The sequence below is a fragment of the Chelonia mydas genome, chromosome 3, assembly GCF_015237465.2.
Source record: "Chelonia mydas isolate rCheMyd1 chromosome 3, rCheMyd1.pri.v2, whole genome shotgun sequence".
Classification (NCBI taxonomy): Eukaryota; Metazoa; Chordata; order Testudines; family Cheloniidae; genus Chelonia; species Chelonia mydas.
Genome location: NC_057851.1, coordinates 120,006,224 through 120,019,633, shown reverse-complemented (window position 1 = coordinate 120,019,633; position 13,410 = coordinate 120,006,224).

Genomic DNA, 13,410 nt, shown 5'->3' with positions numbered 1-13,410 from the left:
CTTCTCATTGTTTTGAAATCGGCTGCCGGCGTGCGGATAGCCCCTGTCAAAGCTCCATTTCTGACAGATGAGCTGCTCATCTGCTCCGGGACTAAGCAAACCATTAGTGTGGAATGTTGTGAGTGTGTGTGAGAGAGAGAGGTGTGGGGGGGAGGGGGATCTGCTGCTGTCTGAACTTACAAGACAGCATGCTGACACACTGCCCCCCAAAACACAGTCTCTCCCCCCACATACACACAACACACTCCCTGTCACACTTCTCCCCCCCACCCCATTTGAAAAGCACGCTGCAGCCACTTGCACACTGGGATAGCTACCACAATGCACTGCTCTTTGTGGCGTTGCAAGAGCTGCTAATGTGGCCACACCAGTGCGCTTGCAGCTGACAGTGTAAACACACAGCAGCGTTTTCCCTGCTGCGGTCTCCAAAGGCTGGTTTAACTCCCAGTGCTCTACATCTGCAAGTGTAGTCAAGCCCTTAGTCGGGCCCAAGGCTTCTCAGGTTGAGCGTACAAGTTCCCAATCTTCTCTATCTGCTTTGACAATGAATGGGCTCCTCTTTGTTAATCAGTATGACGCCACATATGGCATTTGTCTTTTTCAGAAGTGTTTGTCCAAGTGATGTATGGCTAACGTCCGTAACTGTGCATGTCTTCTGCTGATATCATGTAACTGTTGCAGGTCAAGATTTAATGTTCTTGTCTTAAACACTGGGTAATCACTATAGCCTCAGCTTTTGAGAAATGTGTACCAACTCTATACCTCATTCATAGTGACTCACTGAATTAGCTCCCGTATGGGGAACTCTCTGCAATGGATGCTTCTCTCCCTGTATTAATAGCTCATGTACTACTGCATCTCCACTGTTCATCAGGTGGACAGGATACATCAGAATTGGCAAGACCCTTATGTCACCACAGCACCAACCTCCTGTGTCTGTTGGAGGGATTAGGAGTTATTTACATATTTGCATCTAGAGAAAACTGTCTTATAAAAAATTAGGTACACTTGGGAGGAAAAAAAACAGAGTAAGCTCAAAGCAATTTCCAATTAGCAATTTCCAATTTCACATGTTCTTCTAACACCTCAGCACAATGATCAAGCTAAGGAAATAATTAAACAAAGGTGAAATTGTGCTGAGGTGCCTGAATATATATGGCCTGGGAATTTTCAGCTATTATTGTTTACATTTACAATATCAACACTTTGACATAGTTGTTTGTGTGGGAGCATTTCCTGGCATTTTTTTTAACGCACAGATTATTACTAATCATTTACAAGAGGCCACGAATGTACACAGCACAGAATAAGACAGATTCACTACCCTTTTCTAAGAGACAAACAAAGGTTCCAAATCTGCAAATGGATCTACATGGGCAGACCCCCGCAACAGAGTTCTGCATAGCCATAGGGGTTTGTGTAGGACTGGGGCCCAACGCAGGACATGGGACAACAGTTTAGCTAAAGTAGGGTGTGGAGAGAGAATTTCAGAGGAAAATGAGGCTTTATGGAGGAAGGAATTTGAAGGATGTACAGGAGGGTGCTTGGCTGGTAAGAACAGAGTGACTGTGCCAAGGAGAGGTAACAAAGCTGGCAGAAAGCTAAGATTGTGAGGGAATGAAAGAGCAGAGAGGAGAAAGGACTGGAAGGAGTATAGACACATGAGGAGGAGTAAGAAGAAATTACATCAGAGGCAGAGGTGGGACAAAATTATGTACACAACTGAAGGTAAGGACAAGGGCCCAGATCCTGAAGGCTATTTAGGTTCCTAATAGCCATTGATTTCAATGGATGCCTAAAATACCTCTGAGGCTCTGAGCCAAGGAGCTTGAATCTGATTTGGTAAAAGCCAGGAATTAATCAAACACGGGCATCAACAAGGGATGAGAGGAGCTGTCAAAGGTATGGGAGAGGGAAATGACTGTACCTTGGATTTGATCAGAGAAAGACCCTGAGGAACAAAATATTTATTAGCAAACACATTTTAGTCTGTGTGCTCAAATGCAGACGTGTATTTAGCACAGGCACTCGAATGTAGCCCTTGGTCACAGGACGTCCTAGTACTAAAAACATGTCTATGAATGTAGTAGGTATTGGAAAATGTCTCTCTGCATGGGCACTAAGTCAGTTTCTTTTTAAAAAGCGAAAAACTATGTAGCTTTAACACAACACATGTAAACACTAATTTTTATTAGGTGGTGGCTCTGGCCTGCCAACAGTCATTTTAATGGCTAAAACTCAAACACCAAAATAGGTTTTTTCAGAATTTGTCATGCATTTATCAAGCTAACTGTAACCCAAAGAGAGGCTCACATCTTAAGTATAATAGTTCTGATTCAACAAAGCAACCCTATTTAGGAAAGCACTCAAACCTAAGCATGTGCTTGAGTATCTTCCAAAATTGGGACCAATATGAAAAAAGTGCAGAGCAACACTGTCAAAAGTTCGTGGTTATGGGACTTTTTGTCCTAATGGAGATTTTTCCCATTTCATGTACTCCATAACATGACAGATAGTTAAATGGTTATGAAAATAGGGTTCAACTACAGAGCTTGAGAATCTTTTGATAACTACGATCCAATCATCCCACCATTTCACATGTGGCCCATCCATTCACTTCAATCGTAGTTCTGTGTAGAGGGACATTTACAGGATCAAGTCCCAGAAAATGCAAGTAAAAGTGGGTAAAACACCACACTCTAAAGTTTTCACCCTGCTGCATGATAGCTGGCTGAATCACTACATATGTACAAATTATGAATCTCATGCCATAAAGCCATGCATCTCATGGGAAACGGTTGGGGGGCATCAAATTCTTTAAAATTGCAGCTGACACCCAGTGTTATTAATTAATAATTTATTCTTGTGGCTAGCATGGTTCTAATCCAGATGTGGGCAGAGTCAATGTGTCAACAGGCCACTGAGGCAAAGACCATAGCACAATTCAAAAAGGGACTGGACATTTATATGGCTAACCAGAGTTATAATAATTAATGGTAACAAAATGAGGATTAGGAGGGAAAAATCTCATGTTTCAGAGTTTAAACCAGTCTCTAGTTATTAAGGCTCAGGATGAGACCTTCATAGGGACAGAGTATCCCACAGCTGCCTAGTGAAGGATCCTTGAAACTTCTTCTGAAGAAGCTCCTGGTACCGGCTGCTACTGGGCTAGATGGACCCTGTGTATGGCTATTCCTATGTCATTGCTTTGTTCAGGACAAGGCTTGGTTTGTGTCGATTAACTATGATACATTGATTACATTTCCAAATATTTAGAGGAGCCTGGATTATTAATGCAAGGAAATTATAGAGAGGAGACCAAAGATATAACTATTTTTTGGCTCACAGGGGAGAATTGGAAAGTCTTGTTTACAAGGAAGCCTGTAACAAAGCTAGCGGGAGAAGAAAACAATGGATTAGAAATCATTCATGTTTAATTTAGGGAGAAATGAGTGGTTTAAGAGAGTCAAATAATGCTGGCTTTAAACCCACAGTTAAGTAAATGGTGGATCTGCATTCAGGTCACCAGAAACCTTCTGGAGCAGCCAGATTGGCTTTGTTTCAATCCAGGGAGGAAGTGTCCCACTCCATTTTTTGCAATCAGAAATATTATTGCAGCAGCCAGGGATCAAGTAATTACTTTGTCCCTGTTCACAAGATATCTCAGAATAGTAGCAGACCACACACCCAGGAGATGATTAATGGAAGTCAAGGGTCAGGAACATAGCAAAGCTTGAGTCACAGCAAAGAAATTTGCATGGCTATTAATATTTCATGGCTTCACCAGCCTTGTGGCTCAGCAAAAGTACATGCATAACAATGTAAAATTGTCTTCAGATCACTCATTTTAAGACTATTTCATACCTATCTGATTCATAAAGATGTTAGTTATTTGCTTATGAACAGAATACATATCTATCTAGATTCTTAAATCCATCACTGGGGTATCTGTATAAGGGCTTAAACTGGATTGAAGTGGTGCCTACACCTTGTGCTGGACCTCTGCACAGAGATTAATTTCACCCTAAAGGTGGAGCATAAGCGATCTCTTATTTACTGCAGGTGTATTAGATCTGATGGGGAAAAGAGTTACAGCATTATTGGCATGACTTTTTAGCCATGATTTCACAATGTGAAACAAATGTGCTATTTATATGCAACTGTATAGGTAGCAATACAGAAAGGAGGCACAGTATTTTCTCCACATTACAGACACATCGCAGTTGGTGTGATTACATTTTAAAATTTTTGTAGATGAAATATCTCAGCAGCAGTGACAACGTAGAGAAATCTCAGGGATAAAACACAAGGGTTTTGTCCCAGAGTTTTCACAATTATGACTGATAAAAATTTATTTTAAACAAACACAGTTTACTCATAAGGAAACTGTGACAGCATAGGAAGGCCTTTCCCTGAACACCTCTTAAAATCAAATCAAGCTAGGGATTTACCATGCTTTTGTTTGACTAGACTAGGTAAATGAAACATCTGCCTCACAAGGACCTTAACTCCGCTTTCATTGCTGATCAGCCACACGGATGTATCCTTTTATTCTTTTTTGCATGTGTGCCTCCCCTTCCCAACCCCACTGATGTTTGATGGGATGCCTGGCTGTAAGAGGCACCTCAGAACCAAAACAACATTGCTAATGGACCAAACTGGCCCTTGAAAGGAGCAAGGCACTGGTATTTGTGCTGGCCAGCAAAGTGGCAGCTACCCTCATTCCTTCAATGGTTGGAAGAGGGTGTGTAGAAAGGGAGAGAGAACAGCGTAGCACCCTGGATGCGCATGGAACTCCACAGACAAGAAAACAATTTAAACAAGGTCCCTGCCCAGAAGAACATACCCTCTAAATAAGTCTGATAACAGAGGATCCGATTGCAGAACCTGTGCTAGTGACTTCAACAGAAGTACTCTTCTCAGGGCTCACTAACATGAGTAAGGGTTGCACAATCAGGCCCATAATGAGTAACAGCAGCAAATGCGAGGAGGAAAAGAATGAGAAGGGAGAAACTGCTCCAGGGAGAGTATTATTTACTAAAAAAATCCGATGATTCACTTTATTTTATTCATTGGTGTGTTTCTCCCTCTTTTTTAAAAAAGCCATTTCCCTGCCAGCACCGAAATAGTTAATTTCAAGGCTCCGATGAAGCCATGTGGAGGTGGCTGGGAGTATGGATCAGACTTGTTCTTGTGCTGTTGTGACTGTGGAGTTTATGGTGACTAATTGAAAGTAGGTGTTTACTATCAAAGATGCAACTCTTAAAGACAGACAGACCTGAGTGAGCAAATAAAAGCCCAGCTCTCCAGTCAGTTTTCACTTTGCTGCTGCTCGCCAGAAAAAAAGGAGCTTTCGGATGCCTTATGTGCAGAGACGTGAACTAGGACAGAGCCTCAAAGAGTGGGGTTTGACATACGACCTGGGGTCTGTGGTATTATTGTCATTTTTGTTCTGTTTTCCACATGTCTGCTAATAGATGCTCTAGTTTGAAAACTTCAATATGCCCTTATCAAGTAAAGGTAACCCATGAATACAAAAGGCTGCCACAAAAACTCACAAAAAATGTGCCATAACATTCTGCATGGGCACAGCCTTAGGCTAAAAGTGCTGCTGTTTTTGCCTAAAAATTAATCATTTTAAAGGCAGATCGGTTTTAAAAATTGATAGCTGAGGCAGAAGAGCATCACGTGGCTGTATGGCAGGGCTAGTTTTGATACTCCCGTTCACTCTCACACACAGAGCCACGACAAAAGGAAGAGACAGCTCGGTGGACAAAGGTAATCCAGCTACAGGATACTTGTTTAAAAAACACCTGTAAGCCTGATCTTCAATTTCCATCCTTGAGGGGAAAGATATATTTAACATAGACATCGGATTCTCTCCTCCCTTCACCACCACCCAGTCATGCTGCAGTTGTATCCTTCTGTTATACTGTAGCGGCGGACCTTGGCTCACTCAGCATTGATTTTTTTCTGTCCCTTGCTTTTACCATGTGCTGTAGCATCGGGGTTCTCAACCTTTATCTTTCTGAGCTCCCCCCAAAGAGGATATAAAAACTCCACAGCCCACCTGTGCCACAACTGTTTTCTGCATATAAAAACCTGGGCCGCTGTTAGGTTAGCAAGGAGGGCAGTTGGCTAGGGCCCCATGCTACAGCGGGCACCACAAAGCTAAGCTGCTCAGGCTTCAGCTTCAGCCCCTGGTGGTGGGGCTCGGAGACCCCAGTTGCAGTCCCGTGCGGCGGGGCTTTGGGTTTTTGCCCTGGGCCCTACCAAGTCTGATGCCAGCAATGCTTGGCGCCCCCCTGAAACCTGCTAGTGGCCCCCCAGGGGGGTTTGGACCTCAGATTGAGACCCACTGCTGTAGCACACCTATAGAGCACTTTGCATTAAGGTAACTCTAGTGAAAATGTAGTTAGTCAAAAGCGATAATTATTGTGACTGCCCAGTACCCCAAACCCTTAGGGGGTCAGTAGCATGGCAGGTGTACTGCAAGTCAGAGGCAAGCACTGCAGGGGCCTCAGCAGCAAGGCCAGGTGGGTCCCAATAACCACGCAGACATGTGACTAAGTGAAAAGACATGTCACTAGGGTGGCAGGAGGGGGAAAGGTTGCAGGTACCCTGGGTACAGAGGCTTAAACAGTTACAGTTCCAAGTGAAAAACAGTGGTTCTGGGTTGGGTCCCTGGGGAAGCCCAGTCAAGAGAAAGGGCTCTTCAGGCCTAGGGCCTGGGATGCCCTCTTCAGTCCAGTCTCTTTTAGAGTTGCCAACTTTGGTTGGATGAATTCCTGGAGGTTTCATCACATGACATTATCTTTAATTAAAGATTCATCTTTAATTCCTTGAGACTCCAGGACAATCCTGCAGGTTGGCAATCCTAGTTTAAGCAAATAAGCATTTGCTTGTTTCCAAGCTACACTCAATTAGTGTCTTTCATTGGGGCCCCTCTGCACTGGCTCCCTGCCCAACCACTGCCGCTTCCCCGTAAGTCCCACACAGACCTGCACCCAGCTGTAACAGCCTATTCTACCTGAACCTCTGCCCACACTGCCTAGGGCTTCTCTCCAGCACCTTGCCACCATGCAGCTCCAACTCCCAAACACAGCCTGGCTGCTGCCTGGGTCAAGACCTTTCCCCTTACGGGGCCTGGGGAAAGGGCAGAGCAGAAGGGGAAGGTGTTATGGGAGTTGTAGTCCCTTGCTTTTCTCCATCCCAAAGCTCTACAATTTCAGCAGACAAAAATATCTGGGACTTTCAATGTGCTCTGTAGACTAATGGCGCAAACAGGTATTCTGAACAGCGATCTATTTCCCTGAAAATCAGTGGCAAATATGATTGGTCTTGTTGTTTTGCTGTTTGATTATGATTGCTCCACAGGGAAAAGCATTGCATTAGCTACCTTAGCACTGCCATGGCTGTCATTCACTCAGCGCTGGGAAATCCTGAGATCCAGTAGCAGCCTTTGTCATAAATCCAGTTTGTCTATTCCGGAAGGCTCTGATGAATGCAGCTGACATGCTCTGCTCTTTCCAGAGCTTGTCTCTGCCTTCTCCCTAGCCAAAAACAAAAAACCCAGACACCCTCTGTTCCCTGCAGGCTGCTTCTCATCTTTCCCTTTATACGTTCAGAGACATGGTTTCTGTGAAAAGCTAGAAAACAATTCACACTAAACCAGTAGCGGTAAGAGCAGAGATAGGAACAGAGCCAGCTCTGGTACTAATTGACACTATTGTGGCAACTTGAGCTGAGACCAGGTCTTGACTAGTCATGAAGACTGTATGACCTTCTTACACCTTGGCTTTGCCTATACTAAGATTTAAGGGTGATGTAGATTGTGCTAGCTAACAGTATCTAAGGTATTTATATGGCCCCTGTCACCACAGTATTTGAGCACCTCAGGATCATTGTTGCATTTATCCTCACAACACCACTGTCAAGTAGGGAAGTTCTGTTACCCCCCCTTTTACAGATGGGGAACTGAAGCACAGAGAGACTAATGCCCCTGCCCACAAAGCGACTTAGGCCTTGTAAGTGTAACCCTTCTGCCCGTCAGAGTTAGCAGCAACAAGGGCCGGGTTCAATATCTAGGGGATCCATTCCAATAACACAATGCAAACCGGCTCGAGCCCCCACCCAGTGACCTGGGACAAATATATACCACCCCCGCTGGGCGCCTCCAAGAGGCAATACTTCCCCTCTCGCAAGCACCTAGTCTGAGTGTAGCAAAAAGCCTTTTAATAACAGAGAGAAACAATGTGGCACTATGTTGGGGAAACACCACCAACAGGATTCATAACACAACCCATGAGCAAAAAACCCACCCCAAGCAAATTGGGGCATGCCGTTTCCCTTTGGTTCTTGAGTCCAGCAACCCCAAATCACCCAAAGTCCCAAAAGTCCAATGACCCAAAAGTCTCTGTCCCTGGTCAGGGCAGCCCCAAAGTTCAAAAGTTTATCTGCAGAGCTTTACCTCCCAACCTGGGTGGAGATGGGGGCGGGGGTAAAAGGCACCTTACATGATCTGAAGCTGACCGCCCCACAGCTCCATAGGCCTCCACTCCACCAGCCGCCCCACGAACTGCTTCGCTCGGCTCCGCTCCGCGGCCCACAAGCAGCTCCCGCCGTCCCACGAACTGCTCCGCGTCCCACCAGAGCTCCCGCCCTCCTATGAACTGCTCCACCAGCCTGTCCACAAGGCACTCCAGCCATCCTGCAAACTTCTCCACAATATATCTTCAGGCTCCCCCATTACTTAACACAACACTCAGTGATTTCAGCTCTTAGTCAGTTCAGCTCTTTGGTGAATTCAGCTTGTAGTAGGGGAGCCTCAGTGCTGGTGCACCATTAGCCCAAAGTGAGCTCAGCAGCCTGTAACTAGACTCCTAATGAAATCAAAATTAGCTCTGATATTCCACAGTGGAGAGAGGAGGAAGTACAATTAGCATGTAAGGCCCTCACCAAGGGGCTCATGCCACCAAGTATTAATACTTGTCCCCAACCTCTCTCAATTCACAGAGTTTTGGAACCCATGACCCTTGCCTAGCGAGTGCTACTTTGTTGATGGTGAGTCCCTCCATCATAACAAAAGGCCAAGTACAGTTCCACTGTCTTTGATTCCCATAATCAGGGTAATAACAATTTATTCTTCCTGCCCCAATAACAGAGACGCTGGGGATCCCACAGCAGCCAAAGTGACTATTTGGGCAGCTATGGCCTCATTCTAGGCAGGGTGGGTGTGCCTATGCAAATGAGATCAGCCCCTAAAGTTCTTTTCCACAACTTGCCACACCTCACCACCAGATGTCAGGGTGGAGCTCATCCTGACACTGCTTTCATAAGGCTGAGTGTTGCAATACCTAACTTTTAGGCACTTAGAAAATCACAGGAACAACAGTGATACACAAAGCCTGCATTAGGATTTAGGCTCCCCATACAATGAATGGTGACAGATAGGTGCCTAAGAATGGGATCTACAAAAGGCAGTAGGCTAGACAGGGAATTACCTAAGTTAGACAATACGAGATGATGACAAAGCCCCTCCCTTATCTCAGAGATAGACCTCTGTCTCTGTTAGCCATCCACAACTGGGAATTCCTCCCTTGGGGTCAGGTGGCTTACTCATTTCTTGCAAGAATGAGTGAGGCTCCTTCCACAAGAAGTGGTGTGTCCACCATCACCACATAACTTATAACCTTTAGTCCAGTAGTTAGAGCATTCCCGGGGAGATCCAGGTTCAATTCCCCACTCTGCTTGAAGGAGAGACAAGATTTGAACAAGGGTCTTCTCACCTCCCAGCAGGATGCCAAAACCACTGAGCTATGGGATAATCTGCTGTGGGACCTCCCCCGCCTCAGTCTCTCCTGTTGAAGCCATTTCACTTTAGCTAAATACTTAAGAGTCAATGGCCCAGAAAGAGAGCAAGAGAATGACTCAGTCGCCTGACATTTAGGGTACCCCCCTGGGAGACCCAGAGTTCAGTTCCCCTGCTCCAATGACTTATCATTTAAACAGAGTGTAACAGCTTTAACAGGAGACACAGAGGGAGCCCCACAACAGAAATCCCATAGCTCTGTGCTTAGGGGACTTATCTGGAAAGTGGGAGACCCCTGTTCAAATCCTTTCTCTCCCTCAGACAGCGGGGGCAATTGAAGCTGGGTCATCTAATCCCAATAAGTGCTCTAACCACGGGACTAAAAGTTATAAGGATCATGACCAGAGGGTCCTCTTCCTCCATTTGGATCAGTAGGTGGTCTCTGAGCACACCTACCTGATCAGGCCCCACTTTAGATAGACATCTGCCTATCTATCTTCCCCTGGATTGTGAATCATACTGAGGCTTAGGTGGGAGATAAGTGTTTGGCCATCTACAGTGAGGCCAGGGCTGGCCTTAGGGGTGGGTGACCTGGGCAACCAGCCAGGGCGCCATGGTGGTGGGGGCACTGTGGTCAAGAGGCAAAAGCCGGCTACAGACCTGGCCTCCCACTCCGCCCCCAGCCCTGCCCTTCACCGTGCTTCAGTTGGACAACACCAGAGGCCCCACAACACAGATGGGACACCAAGCAGGACCACTATTGCCAAAGCAGAGCTGGGGGCATTCTGGGAAGGGGGAGGGCGCTTCCCCTGACCCAGGCCGGCACCAGCTGCTGGCCCTTCTGCAGCACAACCTCCAACTGCATGGCACACACAGGGATGATGCTTTTGTGCTCTTGCTAGAGCCCCTCCCACCAGAGGGGGATCATTAAAAGCCAGGCACTGCCAGCAAAGTGCAATCCTCCTCTTCCCTCCCGCCTCCTTGCCCCATCCAGCCACCTCTCCCTTCCACTCCCACCCCCTCCTCCTTTCTGCCCCTTCTTCCCACCCTTCCTCAACTCGCCTTCCTGCTCCTACCCCCGGGGTTCCCAAAGGGCGGGGGTAGGGGGCTGTTACACGAGAACAAGGGACGCTGGCCAAGAGGGCATGGAAACCGAGGAAAGCTGCATGATGAGGTAGGATGAGGAGGTTCCTTCCACAGCAATGGGGGGAAGACAGCAGGGATGGGGGGCATTCGGGGGGGAGCCCAGGGAGGAAGCGAGGCCAAGGGTAATGGTGTGGGGGGAAGGGGAAACAGTGAGGGCCATGGGCAGTGGAGGGGCAGGGGCACCAAAATCCAATTTTGTCCAGGGTGCCATTTTCCCTAAGGCTAGCCGTGAATGAGGCCTAGTGTGCACGCCCAGAGGCAGGAACACAGGCACTGAGGGAACTTTTACCTTGAAAACATAGGTGTGAGTGCTTACAGAGGCCTACCAGGGTTAGGCGCGTGTTTTGTGGATCACAGAATGTAATACTGGGATATAGGCACCTAACTCTGGGGCTTAGGTGCTTTAGTACCTTTGTGGATGTGGGCCTAAGTGACTTGCCCAAAGTCACACATTAAGCCTGTGGCAAAGCAGTGACTTGAATCCTGGTCTCTCAAGTCCTAGGCTGATGCCCTAACGGCAGAACCATCCTTGCCCTCTAGTTTAGCGGTTCTCAAACTTCATTGCACAGCGACCCCCTCTGACAACGAAAATTACTACACTACCCTAGAATGGGGGACCGAAGCCTGAGCCCACCCAAGCACTGTTGGACTGGGTGGGAGGGCCAAAGCCAAAGGGCATCAGCCCCAGGCTGTGGCCTGTAACTTAAGCCCTGACGTCCACAGCTTCAGCCCTGGGTGGTGGGGCTTGGGCTTTGGCCCTGGGCCCCAGCAATTCTAACATCAGCCCTGCTGACCCCTTTAAAATGGGGTTCCGACCCATAGTTTGAGAACCACTGCTCTTGTTCTAAAACTCTAGTATAGATGAGGCAATGTATATTTCTAACATGCTTGCTGGTCAAATTAAAAGCCCACTTATAAATCCTAGTCTAGACATTTAAATGTAGACAAAAATGTATAACAGTTGAACTTGTGTGTTCTATTATTTGATGGATGTGTTTATATTTAATATGAAGTCATTGCCTGATGGTGATATTCTATTCAATTATCCACCAGCACTTAGTTTTTCTTTTGTTTGGTTAAGTTTATGGGAAAAGTTGTTTGGATGCCTTTGATTTCCTTTACCCTTAGCAACTGGGATTCAAACTCCAGAGAGATCTGTACCCCTCTGCATCTCCCACAACACAGTGTCCCATCCAGTGCTCTGCATGGCCCTACCCCACCATGCTATATCTCCTATTGTTTCCCCCTGTCCTCTGTGTCCCCTGGATCAATTTTGTCAGTGTCCCATTCTCCAGAAGTTCAACTCTCTACAGAATGCTGCAATGAGGCACCAGGTCAGGATGCACATGCAGACCTCTGACGTACATGCACACTATAAAAAAGGTGATTTTTTTACAACATTAAACAGGTGGTAAAATCCTAGGGTGGCCAACAGAGTTTGTAGGTGTCTCACATTTTCATAGATTGAGGTGAACCGTTTACTCCAACTTGTGAATATGTGGGACAGCTACAAACTGCCACACTAGGATTTTACTAAATTTTAGCAAATATATAGTGAAAAAAAGTGGTTACTCACCTGTAACTGGAGGTTCTTTGAGAAGTGCTGGCCTTATCTGTTTCCGCATGTGGGTATGTAGGCACACCATGTGCCAGAGTCCAGAGATTTTAGTCAGTGGTGCCCATTGGTCTGCACACGTGCAGTTGTTTTCCTTGTACTCTGAACCAAGGGTATAAGGGGTGCCTCTTCAGTTCCTTCTCCTACCTCAAATCCAGTATGATCTGTGGCCGAGAGCATAGAGGACGGTTAGTGGAATACAGATCGGGATCACACATTTTGAAGAACCTCCAGTTATAGGGAAATACCTTCCATTTATTCTTTGAGTGATAGTCCTTATGTGTATTCCACACATGGAAGATTCGCAAACAGTAAACAGGAGGTGGATGCGAGGACACAGACCTGCTGGCTGACTGTAATACTGCTGTTCCCACAGCTGTTTCTGTAGTAAAAGACTGGACCAAAGCTGAATGTCTTGTGAAGGTGTGTAAGGGGCTATAGGTCGCTGCTCTACATATCTCTAGTAAGGGTACATCTCACAAAGATGCAGCAGAAGTTGCTTGCACTCTAATAAAATAGGCCCTCACCACCACTTGGGGGAGGGAATCTGAGCTAGTTGGTAACCGTGCAAAATACAGCCAGACATCCATTTAGAAAGCCTTGTGCAGATTTAGCTTGATCCCTTGATCTCTCTGCTATGGTAACAAAAAGTCAAGGTGTCTTTATGATTACTTCTGTTCTTTGTAGGTAAAAGACCATTGCTCTTCAGATATCCAGAGCAGTGGTTTTCAATCTGGAGTCTGCAGACTAGGTCTAGGATTTCTAAAGGGGTCTGCAACTCCATTTGAAAATTTTTAGGGGTCCACAAATGAAAAAAAGTTGAAAACCACTGATTTAG